At 47.1% G+C, this 8,164-nt stretch overlaps 1 long non-coding RNA gene across 1 annotated transcript; it reads right to left on the reverse strand.

The window, feature by feature from the left end:
- Positions 1-1,213: 1,213 nt before the first annotated feature.
- Positions 1,214-4,344, reverse strand: LOC125946150 (uncharacterized). The gene is made up of 3 exons (XR_007467425.1): positions 4,191-4,344; positions 2,397-2,536; positions 1,214-1,409 (listed from the first exon to the last, which is right to left on the reverse strand). It is a non-coding gene; the product is annotated as an uncharacterized LOC125946150 (long non-coding RNA).
- Positions 4,345-8,164: the final 3,820 nt, after the last annotated feature.

Consider the following 8,164-nt stretch of genomic DNA (forward strand, 5'->3'; position numbering starts at 1 on the left):
GAACAGACGTGATAGGTAAGGGAATGGAGAATTATTTGTTGTGGACGCCGGATCTGTCTCGCTTTTGTTGACCACGGACGGTCTGCTTCCCAAAGAGGGGCGGATCCTAATGCTGATTATAGCAACTGCTGTTTCAGCATGATGTGGTCGATGGCCATATTCGTTAGATAAATAAATTATAAGCTTGCACCACTTTCGTGTTCGCCTAAATATTAAAGCAGCCCTATCGATTATTCGAAGTACAGTACATGTTTGATAATTACGAGAGGTTTCATCACTCGCCGCTCTTTCTCGCGAGCCATCAAAACATGAAATAATTACCGAAAAAGTTAGTGACGTTTCACTTCGTGAACGCGGGTTACGCGCAAGGGTATGGGCGCCACGAACGTGCACGGCGAGCACCGTGGTGTCGAAGCACAAAAGTAGAGGACGCGAACGCGGCGATTCTCTTCTCTCCCCCTCCAGGCGCCTTCCTCCTCCGGTGCTCGTTTTCCTCGCGGCGACAAACATAACATTGCCGATTTGACAAACGGGGCATCTACGCTATATAGCGCGTAAAATCCTTGCAACAAGCTCGTCCTCTTGAGGAAAGCGTGCATGCACTGCGGTGCTGGTACTTTGCAACAATTTAACGCCACTGGCTCACTCCGCATCAGTACGGTAGCCGTATATTGGCTACCACCAAAAATCAGTGGGAAGCCGCGCTGTCGAGGCTCTAACCTGCGGGGGCGCGGGCGCGAGAGGCAGCCCGGATTGCTGGGATGCTGTACCGAGGACCCCACAGCCACTGCACGTCGCCAGAAAAGCATCCGAACGGCGACACATTAATCAATACTAAATAAAGGTAGAATTATTCTATTTGGAGGACGCGGATTATTATGCGCGCATTGAAAGTGATTAAATTAGTATCTCGTGCTTGTCTCTGCTTCATCAGGCGAGATAAAGAAATTTAGTTATCTATGCATGCAAAGTTCTAGCCGTAGTGAATGCCTTCCTGTTACTGTTGCTCCACGGCAAAGTAAGTTCGTACAAAGAGCATTAAGGGCATGTAAAAAAGCACGAGGAAAAATGGACTTCAAACGTGCCTTCTGTATCACTTGATGCAGCATTTCGGACGCTGGTAAATGAACGTAAGAGGGAATATCCATAGCAGGCTCTAGAACTCGTCCAGCTGCATTTGGATGGCGGAGAATATTTCACGGTGTAAGAAACGACAACAACACGTTTTCTTCAAACATTCTTTCATTGAGTTATTTTTGCGAGAAATTTTTTAGACATTTGTCACGTCGGGCTCATACAGAATGGATCTGAGCCTGGAAGATGTTCCCGTAGAAGGTGCAGTTGATGCACGGATGAGAGTTGAATGTGTTGAAAGCCTCCATGAAGTTTCCAATGTCGTTTGGCCGCACCTGCGGGGGTTAAGCAACGCGCAATAAGCAAACGTTTCCAAGTTACAGATTAATGGGTAATCAGTCAAGCATTTGTCAAAACGACTCATTGTTTTAGTGAACTAGAGCCTAATTTCAAAATACGCTTCTAGGCCGTGCATGCACGTGCACAACACAGAAAACTGTTTGTCACAGAAAGCTCAAGGAAAATGAAGTAAAATTTCGCATATCCAACGTACATTTTGGAATCTGTGTGAAGCGGTTAATGAAATACAATATATCTGCCCACTTCATTCCTGCGTCTTTAGTTAGCATAAAGGAAACTGGCGCATGCGCATGCAGCACCCGTTATAACGTAATGCGACACACTCGGCGATCACTTCAAAGAGCTAGTCAGCGTGGGCACGATTGAAGTGTGTGGCCTGGTGGTTGGAGCATCAAACTACTGTGCTGGGGTACCGAGGTTATAGGTCCCACCATCGGGGACGCAATTCAATTGTTTTCCAAGTGTGAGCTACACGGCAAGACAGCAGCAGAACCCAGCAGCCACGACCAGGAATATCGGGGAGGGGCCGCAAAGTAAGCTTAGCTTTAGCACGTGCCAACAGCCATACAGTGACAAAGGTGAAAAGAAGGGACAGACGTGCGGAAGTAGTACAGAAGCCAAGTCGTAAATGTGCCTTGTTGGTCTTGTTGACGCAAATATATGATCATGCACCAAAAGAGAAAGGGCATAGCTGTTTTCCGCCCGTCTTAATCACGGTGACAAACTATAAGTTTGCCGCGAAAACAGGCGCAAGCGCGCGAACTGGCCTAATCCCATCATTTACGTAGCCCGACCATATGGGGCACAGTGACTTGTAAATCGCACTATCTGGCGTGAAGGTCAGTTGGTAGCGTGTCTGTGCTCGGTCGCGAGTTGCAAACGGCATCGCAATGTTTGCCACTTACATATCCTACGTGAGTGCATTCGCACGTGACATAGCTGCGAGATCGCCGTATACTCACGGGAGTTCTGAGTGTGCAGTTGAAGTACTGGCAGCCGCTCCACGAAGCGCTCGATTCGGCGGGGAGTGCGACCAAAACCCAGAGGGCCGCCAGCAGCGCGCAGGCCGTGACAGTCTTCATTCTTCCAGTCCGAAGCCCGACTTTTGAGAAAAGGGACAAAGAAAGCGACACGTAAATCGCTACACCACAGACCGTAAGTACGTTTGTGGATTCTCGAAGTAGTCATTCGTATACAGTCTGCCGAAGACGCATAGCCACGTCAAACCTGACATATTGTAAATTATCAGACAGCGTTAGCTGAGCGTCGCATGCGTTAGGCTCCACTCACATTTCACGCGCTCATGCGCTGCCTTTATTTGAAATTTTTTTGAAATTTTCGTTTTTTTTTTTGCAAGCGCGTGTTCCAACGGCATGATCCAGGCGCAGTCAGCTTGGCAGCAAAGTAATAGAGGATGCAAAGTAGACGCGCCGTCACGAGCCACTCATTCGGGTTCGTCCCACTGCCTGCTGCTGGCATAAATGTTGCCTGCATATACCCACCAGTGCTTAGCTACACGCTTAGCTAAAACGGTCTATTGCTAGTAGCCATTTCTGCGCAAATTATACGATATGGTACCAGTGTACGGACAATACATGCGAAATTGTTTTTTTTTTTTTTTTGCATCTAAAGATCCGCCTACGCGAACGGCTGGTGTGAAATCATGCTTGAGCGCTTTACACGCGTTTGTCGGGCGACATACGAGGCCCTCTGTCAAACTAACCTCTAACAGTCGTGCACATTTTCATAGGTTACACTCAAACGAGGCAAGGACTGAACTATATCGATGTAATTAACTGATACCATATACGTCCCCGTCCATCACAATCGGTAATGAACATGTCATTCATTTGTAAAACATTTCCGGCTGTATGAAATTATGGGCCGATTACACGAAATTTAAACAAAGGAACCACAACCTTATATCCTAGAACTTTCCGATCATTCGTCCCCTGCAGTGGTGTAAATGAAAAAAAAAAAAAAACTTCCTGGCGCATTAAAGTCGGAATGGTTGCTGCGCCATTAGACTCCGAGTTTATTAATAGTAACACCAAGTCGCTTTCTTCCGCATTTCTGCTCGACAGCAGACCTTTTGTTCGACTGAGGTCGACTCAATGAACGTTCCGGGAAGTTTAAATTTAGACGCCGTATCATCGGTAGTAATTCATATGAACCTAATAAGGCTTATTTTTGTCTGAAGACCATGTTGAAAAGGCTACTCCTCGATCAAAAAAAGGTTCTGCTGAGAAGGAAGGTATCACCTTGCGGGGACACCGTACTTGAATCACAGCGGAGAACTCAAGTGGAGGGAACACTGCGTCACCAGATCAAAGGGGTCTCCCTCGCAACTATAGACCTATCAAAAACGCTGTCTCGCTTGCATGGTTTGAAAAAATCACCTGTAAAAAGCACGCACATAAGAGGAATGGAAGGGACGCAAAAGGAGCGTTGCTCTCGTGTCCGAATTTTTCATGCTGACTTTTTTCACACCACGAACCATTACCCCAACTAGCTCGGGCTCGTCGTCCTAAGCTGTCGTGACCCGACGAGAACCGGTGTATTCAGCGTATAAGATGGCCGGCGGTGCCGCGGAAGGCCACACAGTAGGCTTAGGTACAGAGCGAGGGGGCGTCCATCGAGAGGACCTTTCGAAATTGGTTAGCTCGTCGAGACAAAACGCTTGCTTGTATGATATCGTGCAGCGATATAATTTAAGGGCTACTGAAAGGAAATTTTTTTTCCAAAGCTGTACCCACCTGTGCAAACGATGACACCTCAGGCTTCTTGCTTCGAATTCCCGTGCTGCCGGCCAGACGCGTAAGGAGCGTGCACTGCTGGCTCGAGCGCGCGCTCCGCGTTCTTGTAGTGCATCGTCGTCGTTGTCGTCTTCGGAGTATAACCTTCACATTCGCACGAACGGCGAGCTGTCCGCACAGCGCAGCCGTGTTGTTGCAGTCTCACCCCCGTTGATATCGTACGTGGCTCAAATAACGTTTGAATAGAGGTATGTGCGTCTACTGTGTGCCCACGGATTTCCATTCTCCTTTTTGAACCAAAAAGAGGGTGACTTGATCTCCCAGTCAAGAGCCAACAGACACAATGCTTTCAATATGTCAGCGCATTGCAGCATAGGCTCAGTAAAGCCACAAACATTTTTTTTCTTTTTTTTAAGCGAAGCTTTATGTCTAGGCGAAAGCGCATATGGCTAGGCGAAATCGCATGTGTACAGGAAACTGTCATCATCAGCATTGGCTCGAGCGTCGTCCTCTTCTTCCGCAGCTGGCTCGTTGGCGCCCCTCGGGTTCCGTTCGTGCTCGTGCTCGGCACGCCACTGCTCCCACGTTCGTCGTCTTCTTCCACAGTTGGCTGCGTTGCCGCTCATCATTCCAGCGTAGAATTTCACTTCTCTTCTGTCGTCGTAATGACGAGGCCGCGTTTACGGGGGTATGAGCCTTAAGGGGGTATGAGCCATTCATTGTCTTGCGTAATATAACGGACAGATTTAATTTTCAAGCAATTTAATTTCGACGTATCGCAAGTGGCAATGGCGGGCGAATGCTGCTAACCGCGCCGCTGAGCAAACTCGAGACATCGAACGCAAGCCACAACGGCGGACTGCGGGCATACCGTCAGTGACGTCATTCTCTCTGTCGCAGCCTAACGTGTGTGTAACCTCATCATTGAGAAATACTTTAATGAACCCTCGGGATTAACCCAGTGATAAACACCGGGCCGCACGTTTCAGCTTCGCTGGTTAACCATCTTCATGGAGTGGAAGGGCCGATGAATAGTTTTTTTTTTCAATTTCAGAGCAAAAACTTTCCCCACTAAACAAATACACGGCGAAACTAGCTGAATCGTGCTTCTCAATCAGCGTCAGTATTATAACAGCTCTAATAGACCATCAAACGCACTTCAAAAAAGCAAAGTACGTTGCTACCAAGCCTCACTCAACATATTTTCCCAGCATGAAACGAAACCAACGTGCAGCGTCAGTATCATTCGTGGATCATCATCGTACGCTTGCGCTATCATCACTGACACTCAAATCGCATTGCTTGGCTTCCGCGCGACAAAACAGATCGAGTTTTGCCCACCGGTCAAATAACCACTTCGTCGGTAGCGGCCGCGTTCTGTACGATGGTAAGAGCGGTAGATGTTGAAAGCACGGACCATCAGAGGTCACGTGTTCACGACGTATTTTTAAAAAAAAGGTCGCACATCTCGTTAGCCGCAGTGCAGGAAGCTGATCTCATTAAGATACTCAACAGAAAGGTCGTGTTTAGTGGGCGTTTTCTGAACAGGCGTCACGAGTGAGGTGTAGAGAAAGCGCACGCGCGTTCTGGCGTCACGCGTTTTGGTCTGCGCTATGGCGGCGACACCAAAGGTGATTCACGTCCTGCCTTCGCAGCTACGTAAATGCCGAGCCGAGCCAACACCTCCTAGATATCAGGCCTGTGCACTCTGCTTTTTGACGTCATGCTATATACTTGGACCGAAATTTCCAATGTCAAGCCCGGCGTGACGAAAGCGGTGACGTCAAAATCATCGCGGCTTACTTGGGAGCATCCCCATTAGAGTTTATGGCAGTCGTGCAAGGTAGCATTACGTCATGTCTCGAAGTGCGCAGACCTTGTGCTATCTAGGAGGCGTTGGCCGAGCGCGCGTCATTCGTGACAAAGTTGTCAGTCTGATAAGAACTATTGTTAACACTCACAGGTCAACGCTGTTCAAGTGCAATCGCCAAATGTACTAATGCACAAAATTTCAATTTTGCATCGAATATTTACAAATTAAGATAGTAAACACGAGAACTTGAGACCATTTTCTTCGAATATTCGGAAGAGGTCAAATATACAGAACAAACAGATTACCGGATCATAAACTGGCTGTAAAAGAAGAAATGCACGTAGTTGCTGTATGGTGAAAATGAGACGAAAGACAACAGGAACGCTCACTTTACTTGTATTTTGTGCGTTTTTTTGTTCTGTAAATTATTGTGCATTAGAGCTCTGCAAGAGCGTATCAGACCCATAAGAGAGGGAACTCTACTTAGCGAATTCGAGTACATGCTATACGACTAGCACACCAAAAGCAACAAGGAAGTACAATAGACGCAGACAAAGCCCTGCATGCCAGCCAATCACTCTTTCGAGTAAACTGCTGGCAAGTCGCATCAGTGAGGACAAACTGAAAGCAGCGTATCAGGCTGAACGCCATTTACTAGATATCGCAAAACCTGGGAGCCTTCCATTTATAGGCTTTATCTTTTTCGATTGCTGGAGGAAAACAAAAGACTGTTTCCTGCCAAATTATTCGCTATATACAAGGTATGGGCCGTAAATTGCGAAATTTACGAGACTGTGTGCAAGACCTTCCAGATCGTCGAGACCGCGGGAGAAATAAGGGCCTTGGTAATACGTTCCAGGCGTTCCTGAAGCCTTCTGTTTGGTGCAAATGTTCTCGGCTACTTTCTTTTTTCTTTGAAGAACTGCGAGTCGTACCCGCCGTCGAATGTGAGGTATGGTGCCACTGGGAAAGAAATGCGCGAGAGCACCGTTAGTTGGCAGACGAAAGTATTTCCCGAGAGAGGCCCTATATACAACGCCAGTGCAAGTTTGCCCCCTTATGGTTGTCGATGGACAATTATGCTTGTTTAAGCATTGACCGCCGTTTCCCACTGGCACTATACCTCACTGTTCTTCAAGGGAAAAAAAGTAGCTGAGAACGTTGCACCAAACAGAAGGCTTGTATTCACAAACCCCTGGAACGTATTAACAAGGTCCTTCAATGGTTTTAGAAAAGTACTGAAGGACCCTGGTTTTACCATTTCCTCATTGGCAGACGTCAGGGCGCCTTCCTGTCGTGATAGCAATCGAAGTGATAACCAGACGCAGTAAAACCTTGATTTGCACAAGTTTGTTTATAGTTGATTAAAGCGCAGCGTGACTGGGACGAAGACAACGACGCAAGAACACAGGACAATAACTGACTTACAACTGGTTTTTTATAGTACTCAGGAACTAACCTTTCATGCGCAGAAGGCTACCATGTCACAAAACCAAGGGAATTGCTAAACCTTTATTTGAAACAGTGACTTCTCAGTCGAGGTGGGAGGGTCCCTTATTCTAGGAACCCTCTGGCCTGGATCGCCCTCCAGGCCCGGGCGACGACGCTGGTCGACTAGCTCCGGCTTGGAGATCGCAGCCTCCCACGTTTCACTGAGGAGGTGTTTGGGTATGCGTCTGCTTCTACTGGTTGTGTCGCTGTGATGCTTGCTCGGGTGACCAAGGTACCATAAGAAAATTTATACACGATATTTATGTACGGTGATAGCTCAATCGCATGTCAATATAGTGTCTGATTATGACTGTATTCTGTTTTTGTTTTGTTTTTTTAATGGCTGTCGTCAGCGAGTAAAGACAGGTTTCGAGTGCAATAACAATTATAGCCGTAAGTCAGTGCTTGTTCTTTGTTATTGTGCCTAACGTTTTCGTCCCGATCGCGCTGCGTTCTAAACAGATAACTAGACGATCAGCGTGTCGATTGCCAAACGTGGACCAAACGTGGGAAGAGGAACTTTTGTGAATATAGTTCCTGATCATTATTCGTTGTTTATCTACAATATTTTTCTTTATTGCCGTGATAGTGCACACGTGTTTTTGTTGCTTCCCCTGTAAACCTAAAGAAGGAGACGCGAAGTGCTGCGAAGTGTTTATATATATATATA

This window comes from Dermacentor silvarum, chromosome 6 (assembly GCF_013339745.2).
Source record: "Dermacentor silvarum isolate Dsil-2018 chromosome 6, BIME_Dsil_1.4, whole genome shotgun sequence".
In the NCBI taxonomy this organism is placed as follows: Eukaryota; Metazoa; Arthropoda; class Arachnida; order Ixodida; family Ixodidae; genus Dermacentor; species Dermacentor silvarum.